This window comes from Callithrix jacchus, chromosome 16, assembly GCF_049354715.1.
Source record: "Callithrix jacchus isolate 240 chromosome 16, calJac240_pri, whole genome shotgun sequence".
In the NCBI taxonomy this organism is placed as follows: Eukaryota; Metazoa; Chordata; class Mammalia; order Primates; family Cebidae; genus Callithrix; species Callithrix jacchus.
Window position 1 is genome coordinate 86,995,127 of NC_133517.1, and position 15,855 is coordinate 87,010,981.

At 34.6% G+C, this 15,855-nt stretch overlaps 1 long non-coding RNA gene and 1 pseudogene across 1 annotated transcript in view; both read right to left on the reverse strand.

Annotated features, from left to right (window-relative positions):
- The window catches only part of LOC144579670 (uncharacterized), a 393,106-nt gene that overhangs the window by 352,525 nt on the left and 24,726 nt on the right, over positions 1 to 15,855 (reverse strand). Inside the window, exon 2 of the long non-coding RNA XR_013527809.1 lies at positions 3,961 to 4,056. This is a non-coding gene — a long non-coding RNA (uncharacterized LOC144579670). The remainder of the gene's footprint in view (positions 1 to 3,960; positions 4,057 to 15,855) is intronic.
- On the reverse strand, positions 11,061 to 11,999 carry LOC108588567 (anaphase-promoting complex subunit 13 pseudogene; annotated as a pseudogene).

The following is a 15,855-nucleotide window of genomic DNA, read 5'->3' on the forward strand; positions in this document are numbered from 1 at the left end:
CATCTTGCTTTTTTGACATTTGTATTGATTGTGCAAAATCAGTGATACCTTATTATGAATCAAGGCAAAGACCCCAAACTGTTCCACAATTTTTCACTACAACATGCTCACAGATTTTAAAAAAAAAAAAAAAGAGCTGTTTTTACTAAATAACATTTTTGATGAAGTAATGAGAATTATTAATTTTATTAAATCTCATTCATTGAGTACAATGTGTTTATAGTATGCCATGTGACAAAATGAGAAGTGTATATTAAGCAATTCAGTTGAATACCAAAAAAAAGTGTTTGTGCAATTGAGTTGTAAGCTTCTGAATTAGCAGCTTTGTTCACAAAACATAATTTTTACTTGAAAGAACAATGAAAGTTAAACCATGGTTATTGAGACTTGGATATTTGGCAAACATTTTGCTAAAAATAAATGCAGTAAACCTATCCCTTTGATGGAAACAATGGATAGCATGTATGGCCAATGATAAAACTTGAGTTTTCAAGAGAAAATTAAATATTGGGAAATAATAATAATCTTAACCAAGATATGGCAGTGGAAAGGGAGAAAGATATACCAGTTAACAAAATATTCTGAAGGTAAACTCTATAAGATACAGTGACTGAATGTGGGCATTAAGGGAGAGGCTAGAGTCTAGGATGACATTCTCTTACCCCAACTTTAATTTATTATATAAGTGGATAGATAGTATTATTATTCATGAAAAGTGAATACTGGGAAATTAAATATTGCTGGTGTGACCTTGACAGCTTCCATATTCATTTTTCTAATACTAATAGCAGTTACATTGATGAATGCAAAGTTTTATATTATATAATGATCTGTTTCATCATTTGGAAGATCTATATAACTCAGTGAGCCAGTATTTTCCAAATGACCAATGAGAGATAATACAAAATTATGCATGAGTTAAAGATTCACTTAAAGTTTAAATATACTGAGGGATTTTAACATAACAAAGTGTAAAAAGTTAATTAATATGGTTTAATTTCCACATTGTAGCTAACTTTTAAGAAACTATCACTAGTTCACCAAACAGTGCAGCAATTTCTTAAGGATCTAGAAATAGAAATACCATTTGGCTCAGCAATCCCATTACTGGGCATATAACCAAAGGATTATAAATCATTCTATTGTAAAGACACATGCGCATGTATGTTTATTGTGATACTGTTCACAATAGCAAAGACTTGGAACCAACCCAAATGCCCATCAATGATAGACTGGATAAAGAAAATGTGGCACATATACCTTATGGAATACTATGCAGCCATTGAAAAGGATGAGTTCATGTCCTTTGCAGGGACATAGGTGAAACTGGAAACCATCATTCTCAGCAAACTGACCACAAGAACAGAAAACCAAACACCACATGTTCTTACTCATAAGTGGGTGTTGAACAGTGAGAACACATGGACAAAGGAAGGGGAACATCACACACAGGGGCCTGGGGTGTGGGAGGCTAGGGGAGGAATAGCAGGGGTGGGGGTATTGGGATCGACAGCGTTAGGAGAAATACCTAATGTAGATGACAGGGTAATGGATGCAGCAAACCACCACCATGGCTGTTGTGTACCTATGTAACAAACCTGCACAATCTGCACATGTACCCCAGAACTTAAAATATCATAAATTAAAAAAAAGAAACTATCATGAGTTAAAGAGAATATTCATAATTACCATAAAAGGTTATGAAAATACAATATGTATGTGTGTCCAAAAATACCTTAACCCAAACAATTTACTGTACCAGGTTAAATGCAAAAGTAGATATTGACAGTCCAGCTACCTTTCTGTTAATATACATATTTGAGAGACTTGCATAAAATAATGTCACCCACCTCATTACATTTTTTTTAAGTCATCATTTTGATAGAAGTATGTTATTTTGGTAACATCCAATGAATGTATAAATATTTTAGTTAAATTAATAAAGTTTTAAATCTTCTCAATTTTATTCCTAATATAATAAATATTAATAGCTATAATCTATGTAAATGAAAATGACTTGAATTTATCTAAATTTTTTAAGTGTGTAAAGAAGTTCTGAGACCAAAACGTTTGAGTATTGCTGAATTAAAGGACAGCGTGTGCTCTAAAACTGGAATCTTTAATGCCTAAGCATATATGACATCACTCTCTGGAAGTCATTCTGCTTCTCTAATAGCCCCTTATACTCTCCTCTTTTGGTGTTTTTATTTGTTTTTCCCTTTTGTGTTAGGGACTCTCATGATTCATTAGTTCACTTTTGTCTCATTCTCTGTTTCTCTGGAACTTTTCCAGAAGCTTTGAATGTGCTGATCACTCCCAAATCTACATTAGCAAAGCAAAACCAAATATTTTAAGGCTCTTATCCTATATCTAAATGTCTACTGAGCATTTCTATTTATCTGTACCACTTCTTAATAATAAACTACACAAGTCTAGCCATGAGCCCATCATGTCTTTGGCACAGAAGCCCTAATCTGTAGTCTCACTTTTCATGAATGATATCACTATCTATCCACTTATTTAATAAATTTATGTTGGGGTAAGAGAATGCAATCCTAGGCTCTAGCCTCTCCTTTAATTTCCACATTCAGTCACTATATCTTATAGAGGTTACCCCCAGAATATTTTAATTAGTATTTCTTTCACCCTTTCCACTGTCACACCTTGGTTAAATTTATTTGATTAACTAAATTATTGTAATAACATCTTAGCAGATTTTCTCTCTCTAGCAATAGTCCCTTAAAATCCATTTTCTACAATGAGCAAAAGTGATGTCTCAGTTTCTTCTCTGATTAAAATTTTTCCCATAGGCTTTAGGATAAAATTAAGTCTTTGAATATCAGACCTTCATGATCTGGGCCATATCAAACTCAATACCTTCATCTCTCACCACTGCTCAAAATAAAGGACAAGAATTTCAATGACTAGCTCTCAGACAATTGATCCCACATCTCAACTCTAGGCAACATCAAAGAATACTCAAGTTGAAAGGATCTTTGGAGATAAAGTAACCATATAATTTATCATCCAAACCAGGACACTTTTGAGAATGAAAAAGGTGCTATTAATAATTACATTGGGATAACAGATGCAAACCGGGACTGTCTCCAGCAAAGGAGCCTGTATGATCACCCTCCCTGGAGATCAACTAGTCTATGAGAGAACTTGAGTCATTACAGTGAAAGTGGTCATGCTGATCATAACAATGATTAGACGAGAACTAGCCTTTCCTATCTCCTGGTCCATTTTTTCTTCCACATTATGCTGCTTTTCTAATAACTTTCTCAAGATAAAAATTGAGTAGCCTTGACTGTTTACAGAAAGATGTTATATAGCAAAATGTCTGTCATTTTTTAATGTTATTACAGTAAATATTTGTAATAACTTTACAGTAAAAAGTATCACTAGTAAGGGGAGCTCTGTAATGTGTAAGAGGGATCAAAAATATCAGCTTACATATGCAACAGTAACTTTCATTTCAGTAGGAAAGTAGAGTATTGTCTAGTAATAATAAAAGATGCCCCAGATCCCAAATCCCCAAATACTTGACTAGGTAACAGCCACTACTACTCCAGCTGTGTTTGTGTGCATATGTGACAGAGAGAGAGAAGAGAGAGAGAGAGAGAGAGAGAGAGAGAGAGAGAGAGAGAGAGAGAGAGAGAGAGAGAGAGAGAGAGAACCTCTCCCTGTCCACAGGAACTAGACTGAATCATATAAAAAAAGAAAAACCCCAAGACTCATTTATCCCGGCCCTTTGATAATTGCCTACCTTGTAGTACAGGAAGGCACATATGGCTTCTTGCCTTCATTCCCATGAACCTATCCAGATCAAAAAGCTAAGTTCCAAAATCTAAGTTATCTTCAACTTGGATATTGTTCCAAACTCGTTGTTTCAAATCAGGGCATGAGACAGAGTGATCCCAAACAGCAATGCAAAGGCTCATTGAAGACAGAACTTACCCCTCTCCTATTCCCTGAACATCTTATTTTCTTCATCCATTAAGCTGTATCCTTCAACTTCATTGTTTCCATTGTGCTATATACAGGTTTATTTCCCTTGAAGAGGAAATAAAATTAGAGAAACCTTGAGTTATTTTTAAAGTCTATGGTATGAAAATAACAAGGTGTTCATAAACTAATGAAATAATGTTATGCTCCAATAAAACTTCCTGCCTTTAAGACTAGAATCTGGGCTTAAATTATTAGTATCAAGACTATATTGAAACAGAAATCTAATTATAAAACCATAGTTAAAAATAAACTAAATCAAGACTGTATTTGTCGATATCACCTAATTCCTATCATTGTGACATACTCAACTTTTATATATATTTGTAGATATCATAGAAGGTTATACTCTGCATATTATGTTGTCATTATAGAATACGTATTTTTTTCATTTTGCTGCAGATTGACATCTCAATTTTACGAAGAAAACAATAACTTTTCTTCCTCATAATTAAGAGAAGGGAAATACCTTCTGTTCTACTCTTTCCAATCATAACAAAGCACTTCAGTCATAACACATATAAAAAATCCCAAGAGCCAAACACAAGTATCATACCATCAAAAGAAGATATGTGCTGATATGGGGTTAATATTTCCCAAATGCTTTATTTTAAGAACACCTAAGAAAAATTTCTAAAATTCTGTCAATGTGTGGATGTTTCTCCAATTACAAAAATGGCGATAATATTAAAAAGTGTTTTCTTGTATTGTACTTCCATTGTGACTTGCATGCCAGGAATCATAATTCAATGGTGAATCTATCCCTGCTTCAGTCAACAAGGATATTAAATTGTATTTTCCAGTAAAAGATATGAACATTCAAGCATTTGTTCAATGGTTGATCAAGCCCAGTTAAAGTTTTTCCTTCTCTGGACAAAAGTCAAGCAGAATAAGGCCATTTCAATTCTCTATAGCACAGTAGAACAAAGAGGAGCTCAAAAAAAAATCAAGTAAAATGTTGTAATGTCATATAAATACTTCTATTTCCAGATAACTAGAAACTGAGAGCTGACCATACTTGAAAAATATAAAACAGACCACATTACATACCATTTTCATTGGCTATATATATTTGTTTAAGATAACTATATTGAGAATGCCACATTGTTCTCTTTCTATACTAGGAGTTTGAAAATTCTTACTTCAGGCTTTTGCGGTTAGCAAGAAGACCTCTTCAGAGAGTTTCAGAGTTAGATATTTTAATCAATGTTTCCCTAAATGCCTGCTCTCAAGATTCCAGCACTCCACACAAAAATGGTATTTTAATAACATTTTTTACTTGCTATTTTGCATTTGTCTATGCTCTATTTGACTGTACTATTAAAATTTACTAAACATTCACTTCTCTACCAGTTTTAACTTCCTCTCTCAACACTCCAATTTTACTAAGGACATTGTTCCTTAGACCCTTCCCTCCATTCTGGGCCCAGCAGCTTCAGACCCAGCCAAACTGACCAGTGTCATTCATACAGAGCTTGTCACTGCTATGCTCCAAAACTTTAAATCTATTGCTCCAGATGTACTTTGCCTCCTAGAGCATCTAAGATGGCAAATATCCCATTAAAATAATAAACAATGTTAATAAAGAAAACCTAACAAGTTTCACTTTCTTCCTAAAAAGAATGAATGCATTCCAAAGTGACATTGCTTCATTAGTGGGCCAAAGCAATTCTAAGTATAGTAACTAGATGTCCAGTCAAAAGGAGAACAAGATTTTTGTTCCTCAAGGAGTTTAGAGAACAAATATTTCCCTGTGATCTCCATCATGTAGGACTACTGTACAGTTCATTTATTCATTTAAATATATATGTCAAGTCTTTACTATGTGGCAGGCACTGTTACAGGCACTGAGGCTAAAGAAATAATATTTCCTCTCTCTCAGTAGTTTACAATCTAAGAGTAAGTAATATCTACATACTGGAACACCTCTGCTTAAGAAATCTCCTTGGGCATCTCATGCATTTGAAAATATTAAAACTAGAAGAAATTATAAACATCATCTAGTCTATCCCCTTCACTTTATAGATGAGAAAACTGAAATTCAGGAAAGATGGTTACATTAACTACCTTCACAAGTCCAAACTAGATCCCAAGTGTTCCAATTCCTAGTCCAGGGAACTAAACCGTAATATTCCTCTCAGGTCACAAATATCTCAGAGACATTTAAAAAAAAAAAAAAAAAAGGAAAGAAACATCTGGGCTGGGCAAGGTGGCTCACACCTGTAATCCCAGCACTTTGGAAGCCGAGGCAGGTGGATCACCTGAAGTCAGGAGTTCAAGGCCAGCCTGGCCAACATGGTGAAATCCTGTCTCTCTTAAAAATACAAAAATTAGCCAGGCATGGTGGCAAGGGCCTGTAATCCCAGCTGGGGCAGAATAATCTCTTGAGTTTGGGAGGAGGTTGCAGTGAGCTGAGATCGCGCCACTGCACCCCAGCCTGGGCAACAGAGCAAGACTCTGTCTCAAAAAAAAAAAAAAAATACATGTGCCTTTCTTGGGGTTACTCCCATTACAGGGAATATGACTTGGCACTGAAATAGACCTTTGAAGTGAGACAAAATAAGATTGGAAATAATTTTACTAACGATCCAGACATTGAGCATTGGCATCCAGCCAATAACCATAGTCCTGTAGCATTGTCATCTGTCACCTTTCTTCACGTGTTGACTAGAGAGAGGAGTTGGCAGCACATTGCACATAGACTCTAATTTCATACAGCTAATGGTTTGCAACTAAGCTACACAGATTCTGAAACAATGGCAAAAAATACATGAAATTTAATAAGAAAAAAGAAATGCTCTAAAAACAGAGAGATTGTCAGAGATGACTACTTTTAAAAAGCTATATAGAGCCACCTAGTGACAGAAATTTGTGTTAATGGAATTACATTTGGTCATAAACCGAAAGCAAGTTCACAGACTGAAAGATATTATAAACGGCTAAGTCAGGAACAGAGGTTAGTTTTGTGTGTATATGAGGTCCTAATTGTGAAAGAGACACAAATCATCTGTCAAGGTCTTCATTTTTATATAATTTGTATTTTGCATTTACCGTCAACAGAAAGTTTACATATGCCTTCTGAAATAGCTAAAATTTTTCAAATTTGGTAGCTCTTCATCACAGTGTACAAGTTAGAGATAACTGGATTCCATTTCTAAATTTTTATATTTCACCCAACCAAATTACACTCAAAAAGTCAATTTCTTTGCATCAGAAAATATCTGTCAATATTTTCAAACAGACTAGAACGTGCTTTTCTTTCCCCTTTATGAACTTTAAGAGGCTTTTATCCATGAGACACATTTTAACAACAAAGCTACATTTTAAAGGAAACTAAGGCAGCAGAGAATTGTTGCTCCAAATAAAACTCTTTGTATTTTCAAATAAGACAGAAATAACAATTGTATTTCTTTTCTTAAAGAAATTTATATAAACACACACCTAATTAGAACATCTCAGAAATGTTGTGATTGTTAGGACAAATCTTAAGTCAGAATCACATCAGCTTTTGTTAAACCCTTAAATCTTTTTTTCATCTGAGAGTTGATTTATCATTAATTAATTCTGATATCTTTCAGAATGATGGATGTTTTATAATAAAAAATACTAAAGATTGGTATAAATATCAACTTACACTGTTACATAACTGAATCTTCTATGATGTAAACATTCAATGAAAAAGTATTAAAATTGTTAAGGAAGTCATAGAGAAGAAAGTGAAAGCTAATTCAAAATAGTTTATTTTAACTTTATATGGTCTTTGCTTGACCAAAAATAAACTTGAAAATATCTTTTGCTTTATTTCTTAATGCCGAAAATCATTATTTAAAATACTGGAGGCTTGCACCCTTTGCTGACTGAGGGAAAGGGTGCCTTTTCCCTATGAGGGAAAGGGCACTGAGGAAAAAAGCAGATGCAGAATCCCTTGATTCATATCTATGACCTATGATAACACAATAAAGTATACAATGATTTCTGATGAATGAGATTTTATTGTATCATATTCAGATATCAGCACACGATTAACCTCGAATTCTTTTTTCTAAGCAGTTCTAGTACAGGCAGCCATAAGTCAAATCATATTGGCAATAAGATAGAAGTCTATGAAAGTGAAATCCTGGGCATAACATTTTTGAATTTTTAATAAGAAGAAATAGAATCAGATAACATAACACAAATGTGTTTTTTAATGGTGTGGATAATCCTACCAAAAAAAAGGATAGCAAAGTTAAGACAGTTCTGATGTGTAATTTTAGACAGTATGACAATGGGAAATGTAATATGACTATGGAAAAATCAAGGAGGGAGAAAGACTGATAGAAACCTGGAGTTATAGATATACGCTTGATTAAATATCTGTGGCATATTTCCAACCAAGTAAGTGATGTGCATGTCAGCAGGATCCTCAGGCAGTCACTATAGCTACGAATCCAAGAATGCCCAGGCCCACCAGTGTATGTTGTGCAGACCAAAAAAAAAAAAAAAGAAATCACTTACTGTGGATAAGGCTATTTTAATGAGGTCAGCATTGAACACAAAGGAGAATAGGATAAAGATAGCTGTCATTATGGAACATCTATTGTGTATTTGACACTAGACTAGGAGCTTTACGTATTCCATTTCAGCTAACAGTTACAGACTCCTTAAGCTGGTATTAATTGTTATATTTAATAAGAGAAGAAACTGAGACTCTGAGAAGTGTTCTGAATCATTTGACTGCCTCGAGAGCCATTGTTTACCTAACAATAAAAGTACTCTATTTTTTTGAGATCAGAAAATGCTTTAAAACAGGTAAACTAAAAATGTTCACTCCTTTTTCTTAAGAATGTAAAGGCCAAACAGGAACCAAACTCCAATTTTAAAAGATAAAATAATTTTTCTTAATCCAAGACAATAAAATATTTTAATGTAAAACATATTTTTTGAAATTCGATATATTCAAAGATGCAGTTTTCCTATTCATCTTTACAGCATAGTCAATAATTTTTTATTTATGGAAGAGATGTATCCTCATTGTATTTTCTAAATATGAGCAAGATAGAGAAACTTAAAGAATTTTAGTGGATTAGTCTCAAAGCCAACATTAACATTCAAACATAAGAGACCATAAGGATCAATTCCAAGTCTTTTTAAAATACAGATTCCTGAGTCCTGCTACTCAGAGACCCTGGCTCAATGGTTCTAAAGTGGAGCCTAGAAATTTACATTTTGACTCATACTCTTCCCTCCACTACTCCAAGAGATTCTGGTGTACACAGTCCACAAACTATATAGGAAACATTTCTATTATTATCACTTCACATTTTGTATTGATTTTCATGAAATTTCATGTTATGTCCTCAAAGTAGTTATTTATTTATTTATTTATTTTGTTCTTATTGTTGTATTTATATCTTTTTTCATGACAGATCTTAACAGAATTTTTACCTGATCATAAATGCAAGAAAAAATGGTCATTTTGTGGAGTTGATTCTTTAAAGATTCTTAAAATATCATAGTTATTATGTAAGAAAAGTTATGACTTATGTTTTTATAATTTTAAGAGTAAAATATTCTTTCAAAACATCAATAACATCTACTGTGATTGTTATAAGGGTCTTCATTTCATGTAATATATTTAAAATTTTACACCTGTGAAAAATCACTTGGACCAAGACATTCCTATCATTTTATAAATGAGCAAAGAGATGCACAGATACAAATAAGCATAATCTAGCTCTGGACATCAAGTGGCAGCAGGACCAGATCTCCCAATACACCACCCAGTGCTGTTACAAGGACACTGCTAACAGCAGTGTCACCCCCCATGTGAGCATTCACTCAAAAACCTGAAACTTAAGTGAATACCACACAAGGTTCTTCCCTGTGCCATTCATAGCATAATAAAATGATAAAAACACTGGACTCTTTTCCTCTCATCTAAAATCTGAACTGATGGCAAAAATAAAAGAACTAATTCAAATGATCCTTTGCTAAACTAAGGTACAGAAAAAACAGGCATTTAAATCTTTGTTGTAGATCCTAACAGAATATTTAAGTTAAAGATGTATTCCAGGAACCTCCTTCTGTGGAATGGCACCCAAAAGAAAGAATCCATTTTGCAAAAATTCAAGGCCATTTAAGCAGTTATTTTTCACTCAACTCTTAGAACTAGCCACTGGGTTATATTAGGTTGATGCAGTTTTTGCCATTACTTTCAATAGCAAAAAACACAATTACTTTTGCATCAACCTAATATATGGCTTGGTCCCTTTAATGCAACACAGTCATGTTGCCAGTTGATTTTTACTTCTTTATCTCCCAAACCAAATTATTCCTTCTACTTGATGCCATCAAAAATATTCTTCTATTATATATACTATGTTTTCGTTATCCATTCATATGTTGATAGGCACAGGTTGACTCGGTGTCTTGGCTATTGGGAACTAATTCTGCAATGAACATAAGGGAGCAGATATCACTTCAAATACTGATTTCAATTTTTTAAAGTATATACAGGATGATCTCATTTATGTAGGGAATCTTAGAAAAGCAAAATTCATAGAATTAGAGAGTAGAATAATGGTTACCAGAGGCTGGGATGTCAGGGAGAAAATAAGAAGTTGTTGGTCAAAAGGAATAAAATTCCAGATAGGCAGAAAAAATACATCTTGAGATCTATTGCAGAGTAGGATGGCCACAGTCAATAAAAATGTACTGTACATTTTAAAATAACTAAGATCATAAATTTCAAATGTCTCACCATCAAAAATTGTAAGTAAACAAGGTGATGGATATGTTAAATATTTTGATTTACTTATTCCACATTGTATACATCTATCAAACCACATTTTATTCCATTAATATATACAATTATGATTCGTCAATTAAAAACTATTTAAAAATAGTCTTCTCAAATACAAACTGTACTTCATTCTGCTTTTTTCTGTCTTTGAAGGATCATGAGAATAAACCCAATCAACACAGAGAATGTACAAAAATAAGTCTTGAATGCAGTATCTACATATCTATTCCACTATTTTTTTTAATTTGTATACTTTTAGAAACCCCATCTACAAGAAAGGAGCCAAGTGACAGTTTCCAACGGGGGAAACGTTCTCATGAAGGTACTGTAAGGCTAAGTCTGTCCACTTCGTTTCTTGTTCTTTGATAGATTCTGTGTGCCACCACTGTCTTGTTCAGGTTCAGGAAGCTCATTCAGTGGTCTTGCATCATCCTAATAAGGCGGCTTGTCTTCTTTCCAAGCATCATCAATCAAATCTAAGATCCTTCCATCTCTCTGAACTTCACCCTCCATTTTTCTGCAACTTTGATCTTGTCAAATTATCACCTGGCCCACCACAGCAGACACTTCCCACTATTTTCATTAGTTGCAATACAATATGCCAGTGATCATATTGCTAATAGCTAGCAGATCACAGCAATAACTTATTATACACTAGACTCTAGATGGCATCATATTTTCAACTTATCACACTTTCAACTTCCATTTTACCATGACTAATAAACTCAATTATATCTCTAGCCATTTCTTAGTAGCAGTGCATCTGCAGCTACAATCCCTTATAAGACACCTACAACTCTAAATTCTTCCCTTATTCTCCTTTCCCACCAAACCCATTTCCAACTGACTCATTGAGTTCTGCTCATTTTGCCTTTCCCTGGTCAAGCCATCAAATTAACTCTTTCATGCTTTTCTGGGCTGTTGATCCTTTTCCTACAGCCAACAGCAGATTTGTTTGTTTGTTTGTTGCTGATAGCCTTTCGGCTTTTGTTCCTCATGAGATTAATGTTAGAGAATTCCTTAATGGTTTCTTGGAAAATAGCTCTTACTTAGAGACATACACACCATGCATTTTACAATGTTCTGGAGACCCACAAGTGAATCTTATAAAAGGGCCATATCACTGAACGAGCTACAGAAATTAGGAGTCAAAATTGACAAATGGGATCTAACTAAACTAAAGAGCTTCTGCACAACAAAAGAAACTATCATCAGAGTGAAAAGGCAACCTACAGAATGGGAGGAATATTTTTGCAATCTATCCATCTGACAAAGGGCTAATATCCAGGATCTACAAAGACCTTAAACAAATTTACAAGAAAAAACAACCCCATCAAAGAGTGGGTAAAGGATATGAACAGATATTTCTCAAAATAAGACATTTATGTGGCAAACAAACATTTGAAAACAAGCTCATCATCACTGGTCATTAGAGAAATGCAAATCAAAACCACAATGAGAAAAGATCTCATGCCAGTTAGAATGGCGATCATTCAAAAGTCAGGAAATAACAGATGTTGGAGAGGATGTGGAGAAATAGGAACACTTTTGGTGGGAGTGTAAATTAGTTCACCATTGCAGAAAACAGTGTTGTGATTCCTCAACTATCTAGAACAAGAAATATCATTTGACACAGCAATCTCATTACTGGGTATATACCCCAAAAATTATAAATCATTCTACTCGAAAGACACATGCACACATATGTTTATTGTGACACTCTTCACAGTAGCTAAGACTTGGAACCAACCCAAATGCCCAAATGATAAAAGAAATGCCCACATTTTCTTTATCCAGTCTATCATTTGGGTTGGTTCCAAGTCACAATAGCAAAGACTTGGAACCAACCCAAATGACAGACTGGATGAAGAAAATGTGCCACATATACACTGTGGAGTACTATGCAGCCATAAAAAAGGATGAGTTTATGTCCTTTGCAGGTACATGGAGGAAGCTAGAAACCATCATTCTCAGCAAACTAACACAAGAACAGGAAACCAAACACTGCATGTTCTCACTCATAAGTGGGATCTGAACAATGAGAACACATGGACACAGAAAGGGGAACATCACACACTGGGGCTGGGGGAGTGGAGGGCAAGGGGAGGGATAGCATTAGGAGAAATACCTAATGTAGGTTTGATAGGTGCAGCAAACCACCATGGCACATGTATACCTATGTTAACAAACGTGCACATTCTACACATATATCACAGAACTTAAAATAGAATAGAAAATTTAAAATTAAAAAAAAAAGAAATTAGGAGTTATCTTTATTCTAAAAAGGTAAAGCTAGTGAGAATATTTCTTAAATTTTTATAATACAATAGGATAGTAAAGGTGTAAAATTAATATTCATATATTTTGACAGCCCAAAGTATGCATAAAAATATATCTGAGGCTATAAAACAATTAAATATTACATAACAAAAATGCTAAATTCAATACACTATGACTGTTCATATGTAACCTCAAAAGGTACTTGGAAATGTCTGGACATTTATATGTAATACTAATTAATATTTACATAATAAATACTTTTTTATTTTTTAAAAAAATATATGTCCTCACCAATACCATCCCTTTAGACTATTTTTATTTCATAGCTATGTTTTGTGCAAATCAAAAGTAAAATCAGATCAAGGGACTTTTGGACAAAGACTATGGGGTTGGTCTAAAACACAACTGCAGCAAAGTTTCAGGATACAAAATCGATGTACAAAAATCAGTAACATTCCTATACACCAACAAAATTCAAGCTGAGAGGCAAATAAAAAACCCAATCTCATTCACAATAGCCGCAAAAAAATAAATAAATAAAAATACCGAGGAATATGGCTAAGCAGGAAGGAGAAAATGAAATTTCAAGAATTTACTATGTAAATTTCAAGACACTGCACAAATAAATCAGAAATGACACAAACAAATGGAAATACATCTCATGTTCAGGAATTGGAAGAATCAATATTGTTAAAATGGCCATGCTACCCAAAGTTATTTATACAATCAATGCTATTTCTATCAAGTAACCAATGACATTCTTCACAGAATTAGAAAAATAAATTGTTTTAATCACATGAAACCAAATATCCCAAATAGCCCAAGCAATCTTAAGCAAAAGAACAAAGCCAGAGGTATCACATTACCTGACTTCAAACTATACTATACTGCAGTAACCAAAAGAACATGGTACTGGTATCAAAACAGACACATAGACCAATGGAACAGCATAGAGAGCCCAGAAATAATGCAGTACACCAAAAACCATTCAATCTTCGATGAAATCAACAAAAACAAGCAATGGAGAAAGGATTCCCTATTCAATAAATGGTGCTGGGATAACTGGCTAACCAGATGCAGAAGGCTGAAACTTGATCTTTATCTTATACTACATACAAAAATCAACTCAAGATGGATTAAAGACTTAAATCTGAAACCAAAAACCATAAAAAACCTAGAAGAAAATCATTCTGGACATAGTAACAGGCAAAGATTTCATGACAATCACTCCAAAAGCAATTGTGACAAAAATCAAAATTTGACAAATGGAACCTAATTAAACTAAAGAGCTTCTGCACAGCAAAAGAAGCTATCAACAGAGTAAGCAGACAAGCTACAAAATGGAAGAAATTATTTGCAAGTATGCATCTGACAAAGGTCTAATACCCAGAATCAATAAAGAACTTAAACAAATTTACAAGCAAAAACAAGCAATCCCATTTAAAAGTGGGCAAAGGACATGAACAGACACTTTTCATAAGAAGACAAACATGAACAACAGCACATGAAACAATGCTCAACTTCACTAATTATTAGAGAAATGCAAATCAAAAGCACAATTAGATACCAACTCATATCAGTCAGAATAACTGTTAATAAAAAGACAAAAATTAACAAAGGTTGGCAAGATTGTAGAGAAAAGGGAAAGCTTAAACACTGCTGATGGAATGTAAATTAGTTCAGCAATTGTGGAAAGCAGTTTGGCAATTTGTGGAAGAACTTAAAACAAATTACATTTATGATTTGATCTCAGACCTGCAACAAGTAAATTCAGTGAATATCTATAGAATTCTTCACCCCAGGTCCAGAGAACATACATTTTTCTCAGTATCACATTATACCTATTTTGAAAGTGACCACATAATTGGAAGTAAATCATTCTTCAGCATTTGCATAGTATTTCACATGAAATATTGGTTGGCTATTTGTTATTTTCTTCCCTTATTCCTTCCTGTCTCCACTGATAAGTACAATCATCGACATAAAAGAGGTTTTTAATACCTATTTTTAGATTGCATTCCAGCCTGGACAATAGAGCAAGACTCCTGTTCTCTCTCCTCCCCCTTTCTCTTTCTCTTTTTTTCTTTAAAAAAAAAGAAATCAGTATAATAACTTGACCCCTGATTAGGAAGAAAGAAAGAAAGAAAGAAAGAAAGAAAGAAAGAAAGAAAGAAAGAAAGAAAGAAAGAAAGAAAGAAAGAAGGAAAGAAAGAAAGAGGAAAGAAAGAAAGAAAAGAAAAGTGGCCTCAGAGCAGAATCAGGCAAAGTCAGGACTACAGAGCCCGGTCGTCACCCCTCCCCTGAATGGCCAGGAGGAGGGAGGGCAGCTGGCAAGGGCCTTCAGGACTCCAGAGCACGTTCTTCCAAGTGGAGCCTCTGCTGTGGGAGTCCCAACCCCAGCATCAGACAGAAAAGGGGTCCTGCCCAAGCTCAGCCCTCATCAGTTCTTGACCTTGGACAATTTGATTCCCTTCTATAGGTCTCAGTTTCTTCATCTGTACAGGGAAGATAACAACAGGCTCTCCCTACAGGTTGGTTTTGGGGATTAAATGAGAATGCCCAGGGAGTGTCAGGCCCATGGGGACCCTCACCTGCCCTCAGCCATTGCTGTTATCTCCTGGGTTCTTGCCCAGGCCTGTGAGTGACACACTGTGTGATCCTGGGCAAGTGCCTTTTCTTCTCTGGGCCCAGCCTTCCCTCTGGTCAAGGACGAGCTGGGTCAGGGACCCTGAGGTCCAGCCATTCAGGAGCCCAGCTGATTCCGGGTGAAGTGGTTGGCCAGG